This window comes from Ursus arctos, unplaced genomic scaffold, assembly GCF_023065955.2.
Source record: "Ursus arctos isolate Adak ecotype North America unplaced genomic scaffold, UrsArc2.0 scaffold_27, whole genome shotgun sequence".
Classification (NCBI taxonomy): domain Eukaryota; kingdom Metazoa; phylum Chordata; class Mammalia; order Carnivora; family Ursidae; genus Ursus; species Ursus arctos.
This window is the reverse complement of record NW_026622952.1, coordinates 35,678,552-35,703,376: the sequence shown is the minus strand read 5'-3', so window position 1 is coordinate 35,703,376 and position 24,825 is coordinate 35,678,552. Positions and strand designations below refer to the sequence as shown.

General features: G+C 41.7%; 1 long non-coding RNA gene across 2 annotated transcripts; it reads left to right on the top strand.

The window, feature by feature from the left end:
• Nucleotides 1–9,253: 9,253 nt before the first annotated feature.
• LOC113262258 (uncharacterized) lies at nucleotides 9,254–19,454 on the top strand. Of its 2 annotated transcripts, none has more exons than XR_008956017.1 (5): nucleotides 9,254–9,454; nucleotides 12,701–14,462; nucleotides 14,732–14,892; nucleotides 16,591–16,662; nucleotides 16,838–17,510. It is a non-coding gene; the product is annotated as an uncharacterized LOC113262258 (long non-coding RNA). The 2 variants fall into 2 exon arrangements; XR_003318727.4 differs by lacking the exon at nucleotides 9,254–9,454 and adding an exon at nucleotides 19,339–19,454 and having other exon boundaries at nucleotides 16,838–17,041.
• Nucleotides 19,455–24,825: the final 5,371 nt, after the last annotated feature.

Sequence of the window (24,825 nt, the reverse complement as noted above, 5' to 3'; positions counted from 1 at the left end):
GAAAAGTATGCAATGCAGAAATCCATACATGGTAAGCTTTCTTATCACATACAATTAAAGTATAAATCAATAACAGAGATATCTGGAAAAACTTTAAATATTTGAATATTAATCAACCCTGTCTAAATCACTTATGTTAAAGAAGAAATCACAAAGATGAGGAAATATTATAATTTAATCAATCAATTAAAATTATAACATAATTATAATATGAATGAATGATATGCTATATATATATAAAATTTCTATGATACAATTAAAGCAGAGCTTACAGGGAAACTTATGGCATTAAAAGCTTATATTGGAAAGAAAGTTCTCGAATTATTAACCTAAGCTTGCACCTTAAGATAAAGCCTATAAAGCAAGAACAAGTCAAATCCAAACCAAGCAGAAGAAAAGAAATAATAAAAATAAGAGCAGAAATCAATGTACTGGAAAACAGGGCAGCAAATAGAGAAAATAAATAAGACAAAAAAACTGTTTCTTTGAAAAGATCAATAAAATTGATAACCTCTAGCCAAACTGATAAAGAAGAACAACAACAAACATACAAATGAGCAATATTAGGAATGAAAGAGGGGCATCACTACAAGTCCTGCAGATATGAAAAAGATTTTTTAAAAAAGAAGTAATGTGGTCAACTTTATGCCAATAACTTTGATAGTTAGATACAATGGACCAATTTATTGAAAAAAAGAAAAAAACTCCACAAACTATTAAAGTTCACTCAAGAAAAAAACAACCTGAACAGCCTTCTTTTAAGGACTTGGACTTATAGTTAAAACTTTTTCACAGTAAAATTCCAGACCAGATGACGTCAGTGATGAATTTTACCAAATGTTTAAAAAAGGAATAGTATCAATTCTACATAAATTCTTCCAGAAAATGGGACAACATTGCACTCATACCAAAATAGGAAAAAGATGTAAAAAAAACCCTAGAGATTAATATTTTTCGTCAACACAGATGCAAACATCCTTAACAAAATATTAGGAAATAGAATCCAGCAATATGTAAAAGGAATAATATATCATGACTAAAGAGGGTTTACCTGAGGAATGCAAGGCTCTTTTTTTTAAGTTTATTTATTTATTTTTAAGTAATCCATACACCCAACATAGGGCTTGAACCCATGACTCCTGAGATCGAGAGCTGTGCTCTTCCAGGCACCTCTGCAAACTTCTTTATTTAAATGGTTGAAAATCAATCCATGTAATTCATTTACCAACAGATGGTAAAAGATAAGCCATATGGTAATATGAATAGAAGCAGAGAAGATGGTTTACAACATTTAGCATCAATTTATAATAAAATAAAAAAAAATTCTCAGGAAACAAGGAATAGACTATAACCTCCTTCATCTGATAAGGGACACTAAATTTAACATTATACTTAAGGGTCAAAGTCTCAGTGCTTTACTCTCCAAAATGAGGACAAAGCAAGGATGTCAGTTCTCACCACTTCTGCTCAATATTATTATAGGTCCTGCCCAGTACGCTAAGGAAAGAAAATGATAGTAAGTGCATATCAGTTTGAAAGGGAGAAGAAATAATGTCTTTGTTCACAGGTTATAGGATCACTTGCATAGAAAATCCCAAATAATCTACAAAACCTTCTAGAATAAATAAGTGAGTTTATCATGGTCACAGATGGCAAGGTTATAAACAATTGGATATTTAAATAGAGAAATCATTTCCCATACCTTTTAAAAAGGAAATACTTGGGAGTAAATTTAAGAAAAAAGTAAGACATACACAGAAAATTACAAAATATTGCTCAGATTAGAGAAGGCTTAAATAATGTTCATGGGTTAGAAAACTCAATATTGTTAAGATACAAATTCTGACCAAATTGATCAATAGATACAATACAATCCCAATAAAAAGTCCAGCAGGCTTTTTGTCAAAATCAACAGGCCGATTTTATATCAGATGCAAAATACCTAGAATAGCCACAATGATTTAGAAAAGGAGGGATAGAGAAGTTAGACTACCTGACTGAGACTTATTATAAGTTAGAGTACATAAGACAATGTGGTACTGGCATAAAGGTAAGATATAGATCAATGGAACAGAGCGAAGAGACCTGAAAGAGACCTATACATATATGGTTGATTGATTGATAAGGGTACTAACATAATTTAATGGGGAAAGGGTGGCCTTCTCAAAAATGGTGTTCAAACTATTGGACATCCATAGGCAAAGAAATAAACCTTGGCCCTTACCTTGCATCTTATGGAAGTTAACTCAAAATAGATGAGAGGCCTAAATATAAGAGCTAAAACTATAAAACATCCAGAAGAAAACATAGGAGAAAATTTTTGTGACCCTGGCTTTGGCAAAGATTTCCTAGTAAGAAAGAAAAAGCAAGAATCATTAAAGAAAATAAATCCAGAAATTGTACTAATCAGAACTGAGAACTAATCAGAATTAAGTGTCTTTGAAAGACCCTGTGAAGAAAATGAAAAGTCAAGCCATAGATTTGGAAAGAGTATTTGCAAACATGTATCTAATAAAGACCTTGTATGTGAAATATAAAACTCTCAAAACTCAATAATCAAAAGACCAATTTAAAGAAATGAGTTAACGGTAGATACTTCACTAAAGAAGACAAAGGGATAACATATAAGTACATTAAATAGATTCTCAACATCACTAGTCATTAGGGAAATGCAAATAGAAACCGTAATGAGATACCACTATATACATACTAACATGGCTAAAATTTAGAAGCCTGGCAATACTAAGTGCTGAGAAGGATTTAGGGTACCTAGAACTCTCATTCATTGCTGGTTGGTATGCAAGGTTATATAGCCTCTTTGGAAAACCAGTTTGAGAGATTCTTAAAAAGTCAAACACACACATACATTTTCTATATGACCCATAACCCCATTCCTATATATTTATTTAACCAAGAGAAAGGAAAACATGTATTCATACAAAGACCTACATGTGACTATTTCTAGAAGCTTTATTCACAGTAGCCCCAAACTAGAAACAATTCAAATGTCCTTTATCTGGGAAATGGATAAGCCAGCAGCGGTGCGTCCATGCAAAGGAATATACTCAACCATAAAAGGGACCAAGCTATTCATACCCACAGCAACATGGATGAAGTCAAAAGCTTTATGTAAGTGAAGGTAGCCAGATGCCAAAGGTTATACACCATGTCATTCCATTTACGTTACATTATTTATTTTTTTATATTGCTAATTCTGTATTTTTATTTTCATATTTTTTATCTATTTACATTTTATTATTTTTTTATAATTTTTTTATTATGTTAGTCACCATCATTTACGTTACATTCTTTAAAAGGCAAAACGATAGAGGGAAAAATCAGACTAATAATTGTCAAAGTCCAGAACCAGGAAAGGGCTTGACTCATAAAAGGTCAAGAAGAGCTTTTTGGGGTGCTGGAAACTACTGTATAATTTGTCAAAACTCATCAAACTGTACTGAAAAGGGGTGAATTTTATTTTTATATATTATACCTTTATATACGTGACTTTAAAAAATAAAATAAAGGTAAAAAAACGAACAGGGGAAAGAAAAGAGTGAAGGCAGAGAGACAATAAGAGGACAGAGGGAGATACAGAACTTAAACCAGGACAGTCATTGTTAAGCTAGAGGCATAAGGTTTGTAACCCCTGGTCTTTGTAATTGGAGAAACCCGAGCTTGAATATTGGCTTTGCCATTTAATAGTGTGTGAACTTGGACAAGTTGTTTATCCTCTGTAGCCCTATTCATTCATCTGTAAAATGGGGTGATAATAGTACCCATCTATGAATGCCTAGTGTGATGTCTACAGAAGAGATCACATATTTTTTGAGTAGTGCTTAAAACGTTAAAGTGATCTGATGTTGACAACTGAAGTGATTTTGGAAGTGAGGGAGTAGAGGGAGGTAAGGCGGGTGCACAGGTTTGGATTCGGGGGCGATTGACGGCCGCCAGCTGACCTACAGATGGGGAGGGCAGACAATGAGTTCAGGTTTAAAGAGCCTCTCTGACAGACATCTCGGTGAGCATTCTGCTGAGAGTTGCATATAGGCACCCAGACCTCAGTGAAAGTGAAAGGCTGTAGTCCGTGTGGATCTCACTTTCAGAGCAAAGAGATTAAAAGAAAAAATTCACGAAGTAGAAAACGAGTTACATTTTTAATTTGGGCTCATATGCGTCTTTGGGGTTCCCACTAATAGTCCAGGGGTTAATTTTATTAGGCTGATACACCAACTTTTGCGATCATAATCCCTTGTGTCTCTGTGCTGAAACATGGTAGGCACTCAACAAATATTTGTTGAATGCATCTGTTGAACATTTCCAGTTGCAAAGTATTGGAGGCTTCTGGAGTCCCTGGACTCGGACTGCACAGAGGCAGCTAAGACCCCTTTAAATTCACGGAGTCGCGTGGAAGGATGGGAGGAGCTGGTGCTACTTGCTACTTGGAGACTTTGCACCAAATTGATGGTTTCTTTTTGTCATGTCTTCCCCCAATTGTCTCTTAAATGCAGCTGCAATTCTGCTTTATGCATTCATTGCATTTTTTATTGCACTGGCAGTTGGAACTATGCAGGAAAAGACTGGAACCTTCTCTGATTTTTTTTTTAACGTTCCTTTTGTGACTTTGGCCACAGGTCCTGGAAGTGTCACAGGGAGAAGAAGTTTGAGCATCATGACTTTATGGCTGAAAACCATTTCAGCTCATTGTTACCAGCTCAGTCCGCCTTGGGCACCAAAGTATCCTGTTCCCAATCCTGCAGGAGCCTGCAAATTCAATTAAAATCTGGTGTGACTTCCTGAAAATCACCAGTTAGGATGACTGCATTCCCTTAATTGAGCAGGATGGCTCATGTCCTAAAACTTGCTGCTGTATCTTATTAGTAGTTATTTCTTACTCCCCACGGTCCAAGGAAAAAGTCCTTGCTCTGTGGTCATCATTTCTTCTGTGGACCTTCAGCTCTCACTGTGTGTTTTCTCAGTATCTTGTGCATGGAGCGGGTTGCCTTTGAATGTCATAGTTATTGAGCAAATTTGAAAATAAGTGGGTTTGTAGGAGTCAGAGTGAGAAGTTAACGGACTGTAGGAGGCATGAGTCATAGCTGCTCTGAGCTTCAGAAACAGCTCAGCATGGCCAGCTGTGGGCACTTGCCTCACCGTTTTAGCAAGTGAATCTATCCGTACTCCCCCAAAAGGGGTGGGACAGGAGTGAGTTGGGAAGTCCTGAATAGGAAAGTCCACGTTTAAAAACTGTACCTTAGTATCTCAGTTTCACTCAAGGACAGTCTTTGAGGGCTGGTCAACCGTCTGAGCTCGCAGGAGTGACCGGAAGCAGGAACTACAGGTCATGGAGGCTGGAATACAGAGTCTCACTTTTTCTGGTAGAGGTGCCCTGAAGGGTCTGCTGGTAGCGCATATTAAAAACTGGGACATCCTTCATGCTTCATCCTTTTTCTTAATTCCGACATCAGAAAATTCACATGTTACGTTTACACACCATGCCCTCAAATGTCTTAGGAGGAAAAAGTTTGTAATAGAAAGAAGCTGAAAAAAGAGGCATAGCCACGGGGTGAGGTTCCATTTGTACCATAATGATCGCACCAGAAAGAAGTTCAGACATGTCAGAGATGCAGAGAGAAGAAAAGGCAAGCAGTTCCAGGTTGGATCCACCATTCGGCACAACAAGGGCATCTTCAAACAGGAGTTGTCGCAAGAGACTCCTGGATTTCGTAGCTCCCTGAAGAATGCTGTGACCGGTGATCTTGGTGAGGCTTGGAGGCTAGGTATAGAGCAGGGGAGTAGATGGAGGAACGTTCCTTTTTTTCTGCTTCATTGCCCTCCTTCTTTTCTGTGTCCTTTTAGCATACCTTACAAGGATCCCAAATCGTCACTCCCTTTATGGTTGAAGCACTGACTCTACTATAAAAGGCCCTTCAGCTCTTGGACAAGTGCAGTAAGTACGCATGCCTCTGAGTCACAGCTCTGTGTTAAGATATTTGCCCTTGGGATCCCAGTGTCGAACTCTGGGAACTGTGCGGGCTCTCATACCCCTGTGTCTAAGCTGCTTGGCACTAAAGGTACATAGATAGATACTAGCTAGCCCTCACATGAGAAAACCCAGCAAGGTTGGCTTTATCAGGCCCATATCTAGTTTCCTGTGAACATTACAGTATGACAAGTCCCAGGGTCTCTTCTTCTGAATAAGAGCCTCAGGGTTGGGACAAGGAGAGAGAAGGAGTCAGCAGTAGCATCTCCGTGCACCAAATCCTCTGTGTAACCTTGCATCCCAGGCCCCAAAGGTCACCTCCGTCAAGGACATCATGGTTTGGGGGAAAGTAAATATTTTTCTGAAAAGTTGCCACTTGCCACCTGGGTCTCATCTGGGAGGAGAAAAATTAAATTGATACATACGACAACCCAGTGGCAAAAACAAGACCTTGACATTTTGTTTCTATTCTATCTTTATGACAGAAACAAAAGCAAGACAGCGGGTTTGAATAGATAATAGAAGATCATGGCAATCATACCCATTATGTCTGTTTTCTAATTCTAGAACCTATAACCATTACTCAAATATTCCTCCAGAACACAACTAAATACCATTGTTTTACACTTAGTGTTAAAAATATTTGGTGCAAGTATTTGGAATGTAACCAACTCTAGTGTGGTCAAATCCTAAACAATTTGAAAAGAAAAACAAATGTTAGCCTAGCAATGATCCAGGGTCTAATGGCCACCAGAATGGAAATGCATGGATAGAAAAGGACACAGGGTATAAAGGATATCTGCTGGGACCTCTCTCACCCCATTGGTTTCACTAATCTAGCTTGCCAAGTCAGGTTTGGTTCAACTAATCTGGCATGCCAGGAGCATACACCCTTCCCCGCTCTGTGGGTGCCCCTCCCAGAGCGGTGTTACAACCTTGCAGCCATGTATTTTTAGAATTTGAAGGAAAGACTTGGACTTGGACAGAAGAAATTTTATAAAGGAAATCCTCCCTAAAGTTATGGTGTTCACTAATTACTTCATTCAACGAACAAGTTATCGTCCATCCGCGATGCATACCGCTTGTTTGTCAGGCATTCACTTCCAGATGTTGACCATTCGATAACAGCACAGAAAAATCCACAAACTTTTCCCTCTCGTTTTGCCTGGAGGGAATGAGGGCTTTGCACTCCCCCTGCATGCAGGTGTTTCCTTATTCAGAAAGAGGGCTGAGGGCTGCTCCAAACATCATCGAGCTTTGTCATCTCAAGAACAGCCTTTTTTTTTTTTTTTTTTTTTTTTTTTTTAGAGCAACGCTACTAACTCCTTGTCTCTTTCTTCTCACATTCAAAACTGACTCTCTAGGTCTGGGGCTTAATTGGAGAAATATTTTAAATTCCACTGATAGGTGGCCCTTCACTGGTTCTTGGAAGTGGAAAATGCTTTGCTTTGGTTTTGAAGTAGCTCCAGGGACAATGCAGGACATTCAGCCTCTTGCAGAGAGTTGTCAAACAGCTGGAGGTTATTACAGGAGCCGGAGAATATTCTGTGTTTCAGCTGAAATCTGTGCACATGACAGCAGCTGCGGAAGCCACTATGCATCAGGGGAAAGGGGCTCCCACGAGTGAGGGCCTGGGAAACGCTAGGCACCGGGACCAAGCCCTCCTACTGTAAGGCAGGGTGAAATCTGCCTGCATCCCGCAATCGTTCCATGTGAAATCTCTAATTAAATTTACTTATTTGGGTCTCCCAATTTTCTTCTCCAAGCAAGCACAAGGGTTTGCTTGCCATCCGCCTACTCTTGCTTTTGCAAAAGCCTGTCACGCGAAGAACCATAACTATTAATGAAGATACTCACGAAACAAAGTAATATATATTTAGAATATTCATCCCTGCTGAACTTTCCTCCATTAGCATCAAAATGGTTGGAAAAGAGAAAAAGCCGTAAGAATTCCAGAGAGGGCTTTAATCCTAAAGCACAGAAAACCAAGTGAATTGTATTTCCAAGGCACTCGAGGGCATATTTCTCCTGCCTTGCAAAAATATAATCCTGGTCCCTAAGAATCTTACACCTGACATTTCTCTTGATTTAATTAGATACAAGAAAGGAACAAAGCCACATTTAAATGAATGAACATGAATGCCTAATTATTTGTGTTGCAAATGACTGCATGTTTTCCTTACATTTGTGTGGCTTGCCAAGCCTTTCGCAGTATTTTTAGCTATATGCTCTTATTTGAATTTCACAGCAATCTTGTGAAGAAGACAGGTGACAAAAGGGACTGTCACCATTTTGCAGGTGAGGAAATTGAGGCCCCAAGAAGTCTCCCGGCTGAGAATTGGCAGTGGAGCTGTGCACCGGAAGCAAGGATTTCATCTTTGCTGCTCTCCAGAAGGAAGTGAGGCAGTTTGTCAGGGCAGCTAATAGCTGTGTGTAAGCGCCGTGGTACAAATATGTGGGAGCAAAGTAGCCAAGAGATTCAAAAAGAAGGAAACAAATGGAAAGTGGACTAAGGGAGGGGAGGTGGGAATAAGTGGAGAAATTATGCTAAAGGGTGTTTCAGTGCAGCAAAATCAGCCCCATGTGCCACAGGGTGGAAAAAGTCCCAAGCGAGCAACTGTAATGTGTGTTAACCTTCATGATTTCCCCAAATCAGGTCAGTGAGAATTCTCTGGGTGGCACCCAAGCGAGTCACTAGGCATTGCTTCTAGAAGATTCTGTAGTCAGTGCATGACACAGCTTTGAGATAAAGTTCATCTCTGGGGCTAAGCCAGGAAGTATCAAAAGATAGCGAGTGAAGTCAGGCTAAGGATAGTCGGTAAATTATTGACTAAGGAAATAGAGATGCCCCATACTAATCAATGTGTTATAGCAGGACATCTATATAAGCCTATCTGAGATGGGACATCCTAAGTGTTATTACCATGGAGGAATAGGAATCACTTGTGTTTGCTCTATGTAGGGAAGGACGAGTGTTAATAGGAGAGGGATGGCTGAAAGACAGCGCTTTCAAGTGAGGAGCTGGACAGCTGAATTCAGCAGCGGGCGGGGATGGGGGGTGAGAAGTAAGTGGTAGTCACAGATCCCCTTTTGTGAGCAGGATTTTTGTCAGGTCTCACAGAGCCTGGGGTGCTCTGATTTCACGCTCCTCAGGTTAGCCCCTAAGGGATCTGGATGACTGGAAGGGGCTGCTGAAGATGGAGGAAATAGTCCTGGGGAAGTCCTACCCGCTTATAAAGGAATAAATTGGTGTTCTGGTTTATATTTCAGGTCTTTGGCGACAGCTGGTGTGAGTTTGTCCTCCCATGATGCAACCAATTCTGGGGTTTCTGGATCAGCAAAGCAGAACCCTGATCTTTAAATGTGATGTGTATGCCAAGGCCCTTTGCCCATTTTGAGCTTCCTGCCTGGTGGCCAGCCAGACTTCTTGGACTACAGCCCTGCTGATTTCCCTTTGTGACAGTGGACATGGTGCTTTTTTTTCTTTTGTTGTTTAAATGAGTAATTTACTCATGGCAGGCAGGGCAGTAGTCTGGTTCCAGGGCAGTGGCAGCCTCATACTGACAATGGAGAGAACAGGGGCTGTAGTCTTGGTGTTACCACTAGCCATGGCTTCGATATTTCAAACTGCTTAACCCCAGTCTAGGCTCCTCATGGATACAGTGAAGGGACTTCATTAGATGATATTTGTAATTTGCTCAAGGTCACTTAGCCGATGAGTGACAAACAGGCCTTTACTCCATTACCCTTCCCCTACCTTAGTCTACTTCTCCCCACATAAATTTGGGAGTAAAGCCTAGATTGAGGGAGGATTCCACGTGGATAGTAAAGTAGTTTGAAGTGGATTTCCCTTCTCCTTACCTAGCATGGAATCAGGGTAGATTATGCATAGACTTGTTACCTACAAGAAGGCCTTGCCAATAAATGATCAACTCAACTACAACTCCCAACTTTCTCCACCTCACTGGACACATATAGAAAATCACAGTGATACAAAATGTTTGTATATTGCATGTTGGGGTAAATGCACGGGGTTGCACGTGGCCACTCCCAGGGATAAGGGACTCAATATTTTGGCCCACTCGTACCCCATTTGCTCAAGCACACTGGCTGGAATGTTCCATCAAATATCCTCTCAAACCAGGGTGCTATGAGAAGTAAAGCCAGATTATGTTATATCTTCTCTTGGGATCTGTCTCAGATTAGTAGGATGATTTTTTTTTCTCGCTCAAGGGCTATAGGTAGGAAAGAACATGCTTCTTTGGTTGGGTGTCTTGCTGTAAAGTGGGGCCACATTCTAGAGACCGTTGCTTTCTATCGTACTGCTTAGTTTGTTATTGCTTTTCTTGACCTCTGTCATGGCTCGCATTTTCTTGCAGCATGATTTATTTAATGGTCGAGCATGCTTTGTTCCTTAATGATTATCACCCTAACATAGGTCGGGAAGCCAACTTCCATCCTGCAGTATTCCACATCAGTGTTGTACATACCGTTGAAAGCAGAGTCGTCCTTATCAGATCTCTTCCTCTAATACACTCAAAATTTTAGGTCTCATCTCCAAATCTCATAGTTTTGCATTATTATTAGATATATAACTGACTTGAATGTCAAGATCAGTGTACATTAGTCCAGTTAGGGCTGTTTTTTTCTTCATGACATAGAGTAAAGTGCTAGCACATTTTTTGCACAACACCTTGGCTGTCTCGGAGCTCCACACATGTCTGTATGCCTCAGCACATCTTTTCAGCTATCTCTCAAGCATTAGGCACTGTCCTGGGTCTCTGCCCTCATTTTCCATTTCTCACCTCCTGATCTTATCTCTTCCCCCCATTTCTCAGAACCCTGTGTCTATTTTTCCCATGCTCTTGCCATGTCCCTTTTATTTCCTCTTTTCTCTTCTTCTGATTTTTCTTTCTTCTCTTTAGGATTTATTCTGTATTTTTGACATTTCTTTAGATTTCTGTAGTATGATAATTACGGTAATTATACTCATTACTCTCTCTCACTTTCGCAAGGGGCTACTAAGCTTCTGACCTCTCTAGGCTTATTATCCCCAAGTCATGACAGGTCCTCCTTCCTGCTCTGCTGGTCCCACATCTGAAGGGTGAGGCTTGAGGGTGGATCTTAGAGGCAATGCCTAGTGTCGGTGTCTGGGCTACGGGGTTTCCCAGTCATTGAGGATCAAGATGAGAAGTGTGAACCACAGTGTGAGAACGACAGGGTGGGAAGCTTTGGCAATCAATATGCAGGGCTGGGTGTTCCAAGTGGGAGGTAGGAGAATAGACTTGGAGAAAGTCCAAAGAGCTGTTGAGCAAGAAACTGGAACAGCTATTTTCATGGTTCCTGTTCTAGTTACCTATTGCCATATAACAAACCACCCCAAATTCAGTGGCATAAAACAACAAAAAAATACTTTCTATTATTAGCTCTTACAATTGTAGGGGTTGATCTGGCTTTGGTAGGCGGTTCTTGCTTGGGGTCCTCCATGTGGTTGAAGTCTGGTGGTGGCTGGGCCTGGAATTTGAGGTTAACACTTCCTATCAGCAGGGATTTCAGCTGGCGCTGCCGTGAAACACTCACGCATGGCTTCTCCATGTGCTGTGGGCTTCCACACAGCATGGCAGCTGGCCTCCAAAAGCACGTGTCCAAAGAAAAAGCCAGGAGCAAACTGCATTGCCTTTTATGATGGAGCCTTGGAAGTTCCACAGTATCACTTCTGTCATACTGTATTGGCTGAGGTAGTCACAAAGGTCCACTCAGATTCAAGGGGAAGAGATACAGACTTCACCTCTTAATGGAGATGATAAGATCACATTGTCAAAAGAGTACGTGGGATGGGGGATACTGTTATGGTCGTCTTTGGGTGATACAGTCAGCTATAGTCTGCCCTCTGGCCTCAATGACTCACACCCCTCCCACAAGCAAAATATACCCATCCCCTCCCCAAGACCCCTAAGTCTCAATGCTTTATGGAATCAGGACAGGTCAGAAGGAAACAAAAACAGATCCCTAATGACTCTCTCTTTTATGCAGGGACTACCCTTTCTATTCTTTTTTTTTTTTTTTTTTTTTTTTTTTTTGAGAGCGAGAAAGAGAGCCCACCCGAGCTGGGGTAAGGAGCCAAGGGAGAGGGAGAGATCTCTAAGCAGACTCCCTGCTGCGCATGGAGCCCTACATGGGGATCAATATCAAAACCCTGAGATCATGACCTGAGCCAAAATCAAGAGTCAGACCCTCAATGGACTGAGCCTCCCAGGTGCTCCACCCTCCCTATTCTTTTGATCAGAAAGAAAGGGTTTCTCTTGGATCTTTTCTGCCTGTGCAACTTAAGCTGTTCTGAGTTTCAAATTGCCGTGAGTTTATGCCAAGAGATGGAGAAGGAAAAACACCCCAGACTTCTCAGCACTTTATTGGCCTTTCTTGGAGTTTTGATTTCCCTCCCCAATTCTCCTGCTATTATTACCTTTCAGAGTTCTCCTTAGTTGTTTTATGTGTTCCGTCTAGTGTTTTTAGATGTAACCAGTGGGAGAGAGACTATGGAATCTGCTCACTCCGTCTTTACTGGAACCAGATCCAGAAGCCATTTCTTAATTTTAGATTTGTTTGCCATCTGGGAACGAGAAGCCATTTTGTTTTCAAACTCAAGAAGTCCTGTCACCTTTATAATTAATTGTTTGTTCTTTAGCTTATCTTTATAACGCTCTCATTTTATTGTAGGCAGCTGGAAGAGGCCAGGTGGCACTTTCAACACAGTGCCTGGAAATTTCCCGGGCCAGCTCACACGTTCATTGGTACGTTTTCTATTTTCCAAGTTACCGTGGGTGTCAATGTTGCTAAACTTCCCTAAGCCACTCCATAAAAATGTCTCCTTTCTTTCAGGTTCCAATAATATTTTCCTCATGTTTATTTAAGTCTTTGCTGACAGACTTTTCAAGGCCAGCCCCAAAGCCAGTGCACGTGTTTTAGGTTTTTATTACAGCAGCCCCACTCTGGTTCCAAAATCTGTATCAATTAAAGTTAGATTGGAGAAGCAAAAGCACTTTGAGTGAAACAAGGAGTTTATTGTAGGGATTAGAATGTACATGATTATGGGAGCTGGTTAAGCAGTCTGTGCAATCTGTTGTCCCTCCGACAAGACGTGGGTCTGAAGTCAGTGGGCTGGGCTAGCTTCAGGAGGGGAACACGGACGCAGAGTGGAGCTGTGAGGAGCGCAGGCACGGACTGGAACCTGCGTCGAGGAGGTGGGACCTGTAGGTCCCACACTGCGCTTTTACGCCTCCCGTCCTGACTTCGACGATAAAGCACACTTGCAGAAAAGCTGGTGCACCTCGTCATGGAGTTATTCACAGACCTAGCCAGGATTCAGAGAAGGTGGAGAAGCAGCGAGCCAGCAGACACACGGCATTGTGTGCGAGCTGCCACTTACGCCGATCTTCTGCTACAATCATGGCTGCCGCGTCACTTCCGCCTTCCAAAGGTTGCTCCTATTTTCTGGGAAACATGGTTCTGGCTTAGCTCTATCGGTGTGGTACAAAGCCACCACAGTCCCAAGGGCCCCGGCTAGGAATTAGGAGTACAGCCCGAGAATGCGCCGTTTGTCTCTAATGGCAAAGCCTACCCCTTTGAGCATTTGCGTGAATCCAGGGAAAAGAACTCACACAAAGCTAGGGAAAGTTAGTGCTTATAAACCAGGGCTACTAGGTAACCAATGCATAAAAATGAATAAATGTCCACAATAAATTTTAATATAATAGTATTGCAATGATTATTCATGCTATTTCAGCATATCCCAAACTGATCATTAAGATATTAGTTTGCTAGGCCTACTACAACCAAGGGCCACAGACCGGGTGGCTTCAACAACAGAAGCGTATTTTCTCATAGCTCTGGAGGCTTGAAGTCTGAGACCAAGGTGTTGGCAAGGTTGGTCTCTTCTGAGGCCTCTCTCCTTGGCTTGTAACTACCTTCTCGCTGTGTGTCCAAATGGTTGTCTCTCTGTGCCTGGACCTGTTTGGTATCTCTCTCTGTCTGCGTCCTAATGTCCTCTTTTTATAAAGACACCAGTCATTGTAGTAGGGCCCACTCTGATGCCTCCACTTGAACTTAATTTCCTCTTTACAGGCCCTATCTCCAAATACAGTTACATTCTGAGGTACTGGCGACTCAGGCTTCAACATATGAATTAGGAAGCCCATAATATTTTCTATTAGTATAATAAAGTTTTATAAATGCTACATGATATCTTTTCTCGGAAATTCACAAAGTACATTTGTAATGAAAGATTACACAAATTCCAGTATTTGTCTTTTACACACCCCATTGTTTTATACATTATTGGTAATCCTAAATTGTCTTTCATCTTCTATACATTGGGAATATTGAACTACTGCGTGGTGACCTTCTCTGCCGGCTGGTGCCAGTGGTCAGGAAGGGAAGCTGGACATGAGGTGGAGGAAAGGCCTCACACACTGGACCCCAGGTCTGTGAAGTTGGTCTGTCACCACCTCCAAGTCTTTAGAGATGCTTGGTGAGATTCTACAGAGATCTGTGCGGAGGGAATTGGGTTTGTAGGTGGACAAGGGAATTGGCCTTTGATACGTAGACCTGCCCCCTCCATCGTACCAAGGAGACCTTCCAGATTGCTAGGGGCCTGGACCTTCCTTGCTCACCTACAGTTGCTGGCCAGTGTGAGCAACCTCTCACCTGGCCCAACCTCTGCTCCCTACTCTCTTCTTTTGTTCTTTACAGGTGAGAACAAGAGCAGAGCTGTGGATGTCGTTGGGGTGTGACAGACAGTGGGGCAAGGGTCCATCCAGGAAGGTGTGGGCAGGTTGGCTAGCTCTGCAGTGGCATGGAAGAAAGAGCCCCACCACACCCTAGCGTGGACACCCCATGTCAACCATCTACAGGTACCACCTGCTTAGGCCTCTCCTGGGTCGTGGCCTACTTTCTGCTTCCTACTCCTACCTTTCCAACCACCTGGAGCTCAGTTCAGCTTTTCTGGCTCAGGCTTTGGTTTTCCTTCTTAACTACAGTGAGGGTTGCTTCTCTAGGCCTGTGGCCCCATGCTGTACAATCCCTGCGGCATCAGTCTTGCACGAATTATCTAAGTCAGACCCTGGACACTTCACTCTTCAGTCACGTGAAGATCCTCACCGTGAGGCTGGCCCAGGAAGAAGCTGAGGGTTCCGTCTATTCTTGCAGTACTCTTACCGCGAATCATCTCCAGGGCCCCAGATAAGACTTGTCAGCTTCTAACGTTGGCTATGCTTTAACACTAGTAGCTTTGCAACCTAGTGAGGACAGGACTTTTTTTTTTTTTTTAGATTTTATTTATTTGAGAGAGACAGCACAAGCAGGGGGAGAGGGAGAAGCAGACTCCCCACTGAGCAGGGAGCCCGATGCGGGGCTTGATCCCAGGATCCAAGGATCATGACCTGAGCGGAAGGCAAATGCTTAACCAACTGAGCCACCCAGGTGCCCCTGAAGACGGGACTGTTTTAACAAGTGTACATCTCTGTGGTTAGTGACCCGGCCCATTCGAACAGCAGCAATAGCTTCCCTTTGAGCAGCGCGCAGAGTGCTTATCTCTACTCACAACCACCCTGAAAGATAGAGCATATTGTCCCAATTTCACAGATGAGAAAGCTGGCTCCCAGAGAGCAACTTCATACGGCTAGAAGGCGCCAGAGCGTTCACTGGGACCTGCATCTCCTGACCCCAGGGACGGGGCCCTCACGCAGGCTGTAACAGACATACGGTGTTGATGTTAAAACCCGCTCTTGGCCCAGCACTGTCCCCACTGACTATGGATTTATTGCGTGTTTCTTTATTTTCCAATTCACACTTTCCCTTGGTAGCCTCTGTCAGATGCTCCCCGGGGCGGTGGGTACACTCAGTTGCACGGCAGCGCTTCCCAAGGCACACCCCATTCGCTGACTTGCTTTGAGAAATATATTGTTTTTAAATTAAAACTGCCACATAAATGTGAGAGGAGGTACCATGCATTTCTCCCTCCCACTTGACCTTGATCTGTTATCTCTGTGGCTTTCTTTTTCAGAATCTCCTGTCCTCATCTCACCTCAGGCAGGCTGCCCCCTGCATCTCACTGAATGTACTTGCATTTTAAGCTGACAACCCCTAAAATCTTACATGTATCTTTTCTTTATCTGTTTTTCAAAAGATTTATTTATTTATTTTAGAGAGAGAAAGAGCATAAGCCGTGGGGTGAGGGCAGAGGTAGAGGGAGAGAGAGAATCTCAAGCAGACTCCGAGCTGAGCACGGAGCCCGAGTCGGGCCCGATCTCACGACCCTGAGATCATGACCTGAGCCGAAATCAAGAGTCAGACACTCAGCTGATTGTACCACCCAGGTGCCCCTTCTTTATCTATTTTGAGAACAAAATAATACATTTAAGGACATACCAATTTAATTAAAAAGTCTTAAAATACGCACAAAATTGTGGGAGTTGTCACCGTGGGATTTATTAAGCAGAATAAGGTGTTCTTGTTCTATGGTATTAAGAGAGGGCTCATGAAATTCTTTCTATTCTTTAAGACTTAGTTTGCAAAGCAGTTTTACAAATGTTTTCTCATTTGATCCTTAGGACTCTGAAAGAGGATTAGGCAAGTTGGTATTTTGCAGAAGAGGAAGCTGGCTCCGAGTGGGCCAATGACAGGTATGGTCCTGCAGCTGATCTGGAGAGGGGAGGTCTCTTGATCCAAGATCTGTGCACTTTGACGACACCGCAAACTCAATGTCTTTACCTTTAATCCCGAGGGCGACGGTCTTCCGCGCACCAGTGTGCTGTAAGGACAGAAACCTCATCCTCCTTTGCATTCCTGCGTCCACAGATTACACCAAGAATTCTGGACCTGCTTTGCTGGCTATAATGGGACGGAAGTGTGGCTGAAACAGCATGAGAAGAGTCTCTGAAGCCGCCTTTGTTCCCTTGAGTCCGGAAGATGGGACACACAGTCTCTCCTCCAGCGTCTTAGAATCTTGAGTGCGACAGGCGAGGCACAGCCATTCGCACTGGCTGCGGAGAGAACCATCAGGTCAGTGGAGTCCAGAGCCGACCCTGGCCTCCAAAAAGTTTGTTTCCTTTTCGATGCCAGACAGGAAGGGACAAGTCTGAAATCCGATCTCTTTATCCAGGGATCGGAGACTGACCCTTTCATAGGTGAGAGATACAATCGAACAGTACGTGACTTTCTGCTGGTTTTGTCCATGATAATGAGACCCTGTGAGAACACACCAACCATGCGGAAAGCTGGAGAACATTCCAGGAGGAGGGAACAGGAAATAGAAAGCCCCGAGGAAAGAACGCACAGGGCAAGTTTCAGGAACAGAAAGGAGACCAGTGTGACTAACACAGGGTCCAGCAAACTTTTCTTGCCAAGGACCACCTAGTAGAGATTTTAAGCCTTTGTGAGTGGCAGCTACTCAGCTCTTTGTTGCACAAAAGCCGCCCCGATAATGCCTACACGAATGAGCATGGCTGGGTTCCAATAAAACTTTATTTATGGACCCTGCGATTTGAATCGCCCATCATTTCCACGTGTCACCAAATCTTGTTCTTCTGGTTCTTTCCAACCTTTTACAAATGTAAAATCCATTCTTAGCCCAGGGGCTGCTCCGAAACTGGTGGTCAGCTGTTTGCCAGTGGGCTGCTGTGGGCGGCCCGCTGAGCTGAGGCGCCGGGAGGGAGGGGGAAGGAGGGTCGTCCTGGATGAAGCCAGACAGAGCTAAGTAGGTGCGGGCCGACCCCATGCCAAGGTTTTGTAGGCATTGAAGGGAGTGTGGGTTTCATTCTAATTGCTGTGGGAAATGCCCAAAGGGGCTGAGGCAGGAAAGCGAGGCGATCTATTTTAATCACACCCGGGTGCCTCTGAGTCCAGAATGGGCTGTCTGGAAACCGAAGCCGAGGCAGTAAGGAGCCTGCTCCAGCAGACCAGGCAGAGATGATAGAATCCTGACACGGAATTAGGGCCTCAACCTCAAGGGCAATGGCCTATCAGGGTGACAGGGCGGTTAAGCATCCAGCAGAGTGCCTGGCTCCGAGTAGCCTCAGTAAAGGTTAGTTCTGTGCACTTCCTTCCTTCTTTGGTGGTCCAAAACCCGGGAATACTGGTTTGGTCTAAGTCTCTCAGAAAAATGGGTCATTCTAGGAAAAACCGGTCAGATAATCTCATTAAAGCGAGTGTTTGAGTTTTGTTAATGAGTCCGTGATGGGATACGTGTGGGGGTGCTCGAGGTGCATTCATATTTTTATTGAGACACAGGGAATAGCTAAAATGTGTCTACTGATGAGGTTTTATCAAGATCCCTGGCCTTGCTGTGGCTCTGAAAACACATTTAATCTATTTAGTTGTCCTCATTGAAAGTATTAATATATCAAAAAGATTTTAGAAAATTATTCTTAGGTATAGAGAGAAAAAAAATCAGAGCAAAAACTATGTGTCGTTCCATATATGTGCCATTCCATTTTCTCCCAATCTCTTGATCTTTCCTGGCATTGAATAGGCATAAAGATGTAAAAAACACCAAGGTCAGAAATTTGTCCCATAGTGACAACTGATCAACTTGGAAAGGGGATAAATCACCCAGAACCCCATATGGGACCACATGGGCCCATGAAGTTGAGATGAGGTTTGATGAAATTCTAACCAACCCAGAATCTGGGTGTCAAATGACATAATGTAGACGCTGTAGGGTTAAAGATCTTACATCTATTTGATTTCGTGTACTTTGAAAGGTAGGGGTGCTTAATCAGTAGTTAGTAACATTATATATATAGCAAAAGCATCAAAACGACCATAGTTCTTCGCCTCCAAAGTTCTGGAGGAGAAGCCTTCTCTGCCTCTTTTTTTTTCTGGTGCTCCAAGCATCCCCTGTGCAATCTCTCTCTGTCTTTGTCTTCCTGACACTTTTTGTTCCGTGAGCATGTCTTCTCCTCTTCTGTCTCTCACCAGGACACTTGTCTTTGGATTTAGGCCCACTAGAATAATCTCGAATGATCTTATTTCAATTTACTGACCTTAACCATGTCCGCAAAGGCCCAGTCTCCAATAAGATCATATTCACAGGTTCTGGGTGTCAGGACATGAACATGTCTTTTGGGGAGCCACAATTTAACCCATCAACGGTGGACTCCGTCTTTTTTAAAAAGTTACGTTCGGGGGTCAATAGCATACCTTGCCTACATATAATGCGCAAGTTGATACAGTGCCCTAGGATTATTTCCTAATTGATTCCAGTATGTAAATCTTGTCTTTTCAACTAAATTCGAAGTTTTATGTCCACTACAGGGTTTTTTATTTTTTTAAGTTTTGGATTATTTACACATTTTTAGATGAACAACACTGCTGCCATGAATACCACCACATGCCTTAGCTTATATCTACAAAGATAGCAATACAATGAATATCCAGAAATGCTGCGTTCGAGGTTATGGGAATTTACACTAAGGTACGTATTGTCAAGTTGCCCTCCAAAGGGGTGGCACCAATTTCTGTCCTACGACAGCTGTGTGAGAGCATCTTTTTCCCTTGAACTTGCAGAAAATTATTTCCTAGCAGGCCCTTTGATCTTTGCCAAAATCATTTATTAAAAATTCTTATTTCAAGGGTCAGTTATTTAATTATAGCTGCAGTAAATATCTTTATAAAGTGTCTGTTACCCATTTTTTATCTACGAAATCTCTCCCTTTGTTTATGTACGTGCCCATTTTCCTTTTGGAGTTTTGGTCTTTTTATAAGTAGACTTTGGAAGAAATCTCATTATTTTTTATTTCACAGAAATTAGGACCTTGTTATATATGTTGCAAATATTTGTTTTCAGTTTGCCATTTGTCTTATTATTTTGTTTTTTTTTTTCATGTTGAATTTAAAAATATTTATATGTAGTTAAATTTATTCCTTTTTTTTATTCAGTGATTTCCAAGATTTTTATTTTATCCACTCCAAGATATTTTCTTCTTATTGTTTTATAATATCATTTTTTAAAAACTTTAATTTCCACTTTCTGGTTTTTAAAATGTCCATTTATTTAAACAAAAAAACAAAGAACAGTTCCCTATGTCTTCCACCCCTATGCCTTGCCTCTGGCAATCACCAATTTGTTCTCTGTGATCTATGAGCTTGTTTTGTTTTCTTTTGTTTTGTTTTAGACTCCACCTGTAAGAGAGATCATGCAGTATTTCTTCTTCTCTGACTTACCTCACTTGGGATAATGCCCTTGAGGTCCATCCATATATTTGCAAATGGCAGGATTTCACTCTCTTTCATGGATAAACAGCATTCCATTGTATATATATCATAATTTTCTCATCCATCCATTGATAGACACTTAGACTGTTTCCGTATCTTGGCTATCATAAATAATGCTGCAATGAGCATGAGGATGCACACATATTTTTGAGTTAGTGTTTTAATTTTTTTCAGATAAATTCCCAGAAGTGGAATTCCTGCATCATATAATAGTTCTATTTTTAATTTTTTGAGGAACCTCTATACCATTTTCCATTCCCAGCACAGGGCTCCCTTTTCTCCACATCCTCGCCAACACTTGTTATCCTTGTCTTTTCGATACTAGGCATCCTCACGGGGGTGAGATGATATCTCATTGTGGTTTTGATTTGCATTCCCTTGATGATTAATGATGTAGAGGATCTTTTCATGTGTCTGTTGGCCATCTGTATTTTCTTTGGATAAATATCTATTTAAATCTTCTGCCCATTTAATTGGATTGTTTGATTTTTTTTTCCTTTTGAGTTATGGGAGTTCTTTATATATTGGATATTAGCCCCTTACATGATACAAGATTTGCAATTATTTTCTCCCATTTCAATAGGTTGATGGTTTCCTTTGCTGTGCAGAGGATTTTTAGTTGTAGTTCCACTCGTTTAATTATGCTTTTTGCTTTGTGCTGCCTTATAAATTGAATTCATCAATCTGATTATTACCTAGTACCATTCCATTGTCTTCTGGGCTTGCAAAGTTCTCATGAGAAATCTGCGGTCTTCTTTATTTCTGTTCTTCTCTGTATAATATTTTTTCTTCTCTTGCTGCTTTTAAGATTTTTCTCTTTATCATGTGTTTTCAAAATGTGATTATAATATGCCTTACATGTTTCTTGCTTGTTTGGTTGGTTATTTTCCTTAGCGTTTGCTGAGCTTCTTGCATTTGAGGGTTTCATCAAACTTTGAAAACTTTTGGTCATTATTCTTTAAAGATTTTTTTTTCTGGCCTTCTTTCTCCTCACCTTCTGGGGCTTCCCTTACGCATGTGTCAGGTTGCTTTGCATTTTCCCAAAGATCACTCAGTCTCTGTTTATTTCTTCTTTCAGTTTTTTTTTTTTGTTTTTTTTTAAGAGAGGGAAAGAAAGAGAGAGAGCCCATGTGAGCAATGGGGGGGGGGGCACAGGGAGAGGGAGAGAGAATCTCAAGCAGAATCAGTGCTGAGCGTGGAGCCCGATACAGGGCTCGATGTCACGACCCTGTGATCATGACCTAAGGTGAAATCAAGAGTTGGATGCTCAACCGAATGAGCCACCCAGGCACCCTTTTTGGTCTTTTTTTTCCCCTTAATTTCAGTGCTTTATTTTGGATAGGTGGTATTGCTACGACTTCATATTGCCTTGTCTTCTGTTTTTAAACTGCTGTTAATCCTATCCAGTGTATTTTTTAAAGCTTATTTTAGTACATTTTTTTGATTTATATAAAAATTGCAAAGACAGTGCAGAGCGTTCCTGTATATTTCTCACCCAGTTTCCCTTTTTGTTAACTTTTTACATTACTGTAGTACATTTGTTACAAATATAATGACTCAATATTGATGCATTACTATTAACTAAAGCCCATGCTTTATTCACATTTCCTTTGTTTTTCTCCAAGGGCATTTTCCCCATCTAGGATATGACATTACATGTAGTTATTATGTCTCCCTAGGTTCCTCTAGGTTGTGAGTTTTTCAGACTTTCTTTGTTTTTGATGATCTTTTTTTTTTTTTAAGATTTTTTATTTTATTTATTTATTTGACAGAGAGAGAGAGACAGCCAACGAGAGAGGGAATGCAAGCAGGGGAAGTGGGAGAGGAAGAAGCAGGCTCCCAGCGGAGGAGCCTGATGTGGGGCTAGATCCCAGAATGCCAGGATCACGCCCTGAGCCGAAGGCAGATGCTTAATGACTGAGGCACCCAGGCGCCCCTGTTTTTGATGATCTTGACAGTTTTGAGGAGGTATCTTGTGGGATGTCTTTCATTTTGGGTTTGTCTGATGTTTTTCTCATGGTTAGACTTAACGTATGTGTTTTTTATTGCTGTGGTAACAAATTACTCCAAACCTAGTGGCTTAAATAGCACAAATTTATTCCTTATGATTCTGTATGTCAGAAGTCGGACATGAGTCTCACTGGGCCAAAACCAGGGTGTCAGCATGGCTGTGACCCTTTCTGGCAGCTCTGGGGAGACTCTGTGTCCTTGTCTTTAGCAGCTAAAGGCCATCTACAATTTCTTGGCTGGTAGTTTCATCCTCCTTCTACAAACCTAGGAGCTCTCTCTGACCCTTCCATCTCTCTGACCCTTTTCCACTGTCACGTCTTTCTCTCTCTCTCCCTTACTGACCACAGAGCAGTAAAAGGTCTCCACTTTTAAGGACTCATGGAATTCGATTGGGTCTGGCCAGATAATCCAGAATCATCTCTCCACCTCAAAGTTTGTATCCTTAATCTCATCTCTGAAGTCCCTTTTGCCATGGGTAATATATTCACAGGTTCTGGGCTTTGAAAGGTGAACGTTTTGGGGGCCATTGTTTTGCTTGCCACATTGGAGTTATGGGTTTGGGGGAGGAAGACCACAGAGGTAAAGTGCCATTCTCATCATATCATATTAAGGATGTATGCTATCAACATGACTTATGACCAACAATGGTAATTTTGACCACCAAGGAGCCCTGGTTTCTCCTGTTGGAGAATGGATTTGGAAGCCAAGATCTGCGTGTGGGTTCATCTAAGCCTTCTTTTCACATGGTGTACTTTTTATCTTAGAAATTTCACTATTTGGTTCTTTTTGATATCTTCCATGTATTTCCTCATTAGGTTCATATTTTCCTTTAAATATGTGTTCACAATTCTAATAGCTTAAAAAAATCCTTTCTGCTAGTTCTATCGTCTGTGGCTTTTATTTGTATCTGTTCCTATTCCTTGATTCCCCCCCTCCCCGCCCCTTGATTATGGGTCACATTTTCTTAACTTCTTGGCACGTTTGGTAATTTTTTATTTGACTTTAGACACTGTGTATTTCATGTTGTCGAATGTCTGGATTTTGTTCGTGTTTTGTCTTACCTTAATGAGTCTTTGACTTTGTCTGAGCAAGTAGTTTTACTTGCATATCAGCTCTATCCCTTTAAGTCCTGTTTTTAAGCTTTGCTGAGACATACAGGAAGTAACCTTTACTCCAGGGATTGTTCAGTCCTACCTGAGAGGCATAAATGCCTTGGATGATCAGTAAGGCCTCTTCATCCTGCCTGTTGGGGGATGAATGTTCAATTTCAAGGTCTGTGTGAGCTCTGGGAATATTTAGTTTGCCAGTCATCCTTTGTTCAGCATTTTGGAGTCCTGGTTTCCACATGTCTGGTTCAGGAGTCAGCAAACACTAAAGGGGACCATACAAATTTCTGGGCCTTTTTTCTATATAACTACCTCTTTTGAGAGCTTTGCCTCACAACTCCTGGCCCCTCAGCCTCTGTGACCTGTCATATTTGTTTCCTTCCTTCCTTCCCTGGTTCTGTTGGGTTCCCCCCGCCCCCATCACTGCAACCACAGTTAGAAATGGCCTCTAACAGAAAGCACAGCAGCGCTGGCTTATTTGTTTCCTTTTTTCTCAAGGATTCTAGTCAATGCCTGAAACCAGTTGTTTCATGTTTTGTCCAGGTTTCTAGTTGCTTACTGCAGGAGGTCAAGTATAGTCCTTGTTACTTTTTCATTGCCAAATGGTCTCTTCAGTTCTTCATCGTGATGGTAAAATTGGTATGGATCTTCACATATCTTCCTTTACACATTGTGCTAGACACTGGGGTACCTTTTAAATTTGGGAAATCACGTTCCTCAGAATGTCCCGAGGAATTTTCTTATGCTTTTACTAATTTTCTGTCCACTGTTATCTTAATTATAATTTTTCTGGAATTTCTTCTAGATATTGGATATCTTGGATGAAGCATTCATTTTTCATATTTTTTCCTATTTTCCATTTCTCTTATTTTATTATACTTTTTGTGAGATTTACTTGACTTTATCTTCCAATTATTCTATAGAATTTTAAACATTCTTATTTTTAATTTCTAGGAACGTTTTCTTGTTCTCTGATGGTTCCCTTTTATATCATTTTGTTCTTATTATATAGATGTAAAATCTTTTCTCATATCTTTAATGATGTTAATGAAAGGTTTTTTAAAGTTTTCTCTCCTGCATCACCTTTGTTGGAGGAATTCTTTATTTTTTTTGTTTTCACTGTGGTTATGTTAAGGCATTCACTCTTAAGATTAAGGCACCAAAAAGCCGACCCAGCCAGAAGCTCTTTGGACAGGAGCTTATACACCGGTGGTCTTCACTGAGGCAAACTGGGGGGACCATTTGTTTTTCTACTGAGGCCCTCCAAATATCACTGTTGGCCAGTATCTCCTCTGGGGTCGCATCCAATCTCCAATCTCGGAATTTTACTCTGCATGTGGGTGTTCTGGGTCTGAGCAGTGGAAGGGAGATGGAGATTTCATGTTCAGCATACAGACTACCTCAATTCACTTGCTTTGGAAGGAAGTCCGTCTCTGCCCATTTCAGTATTTGGAG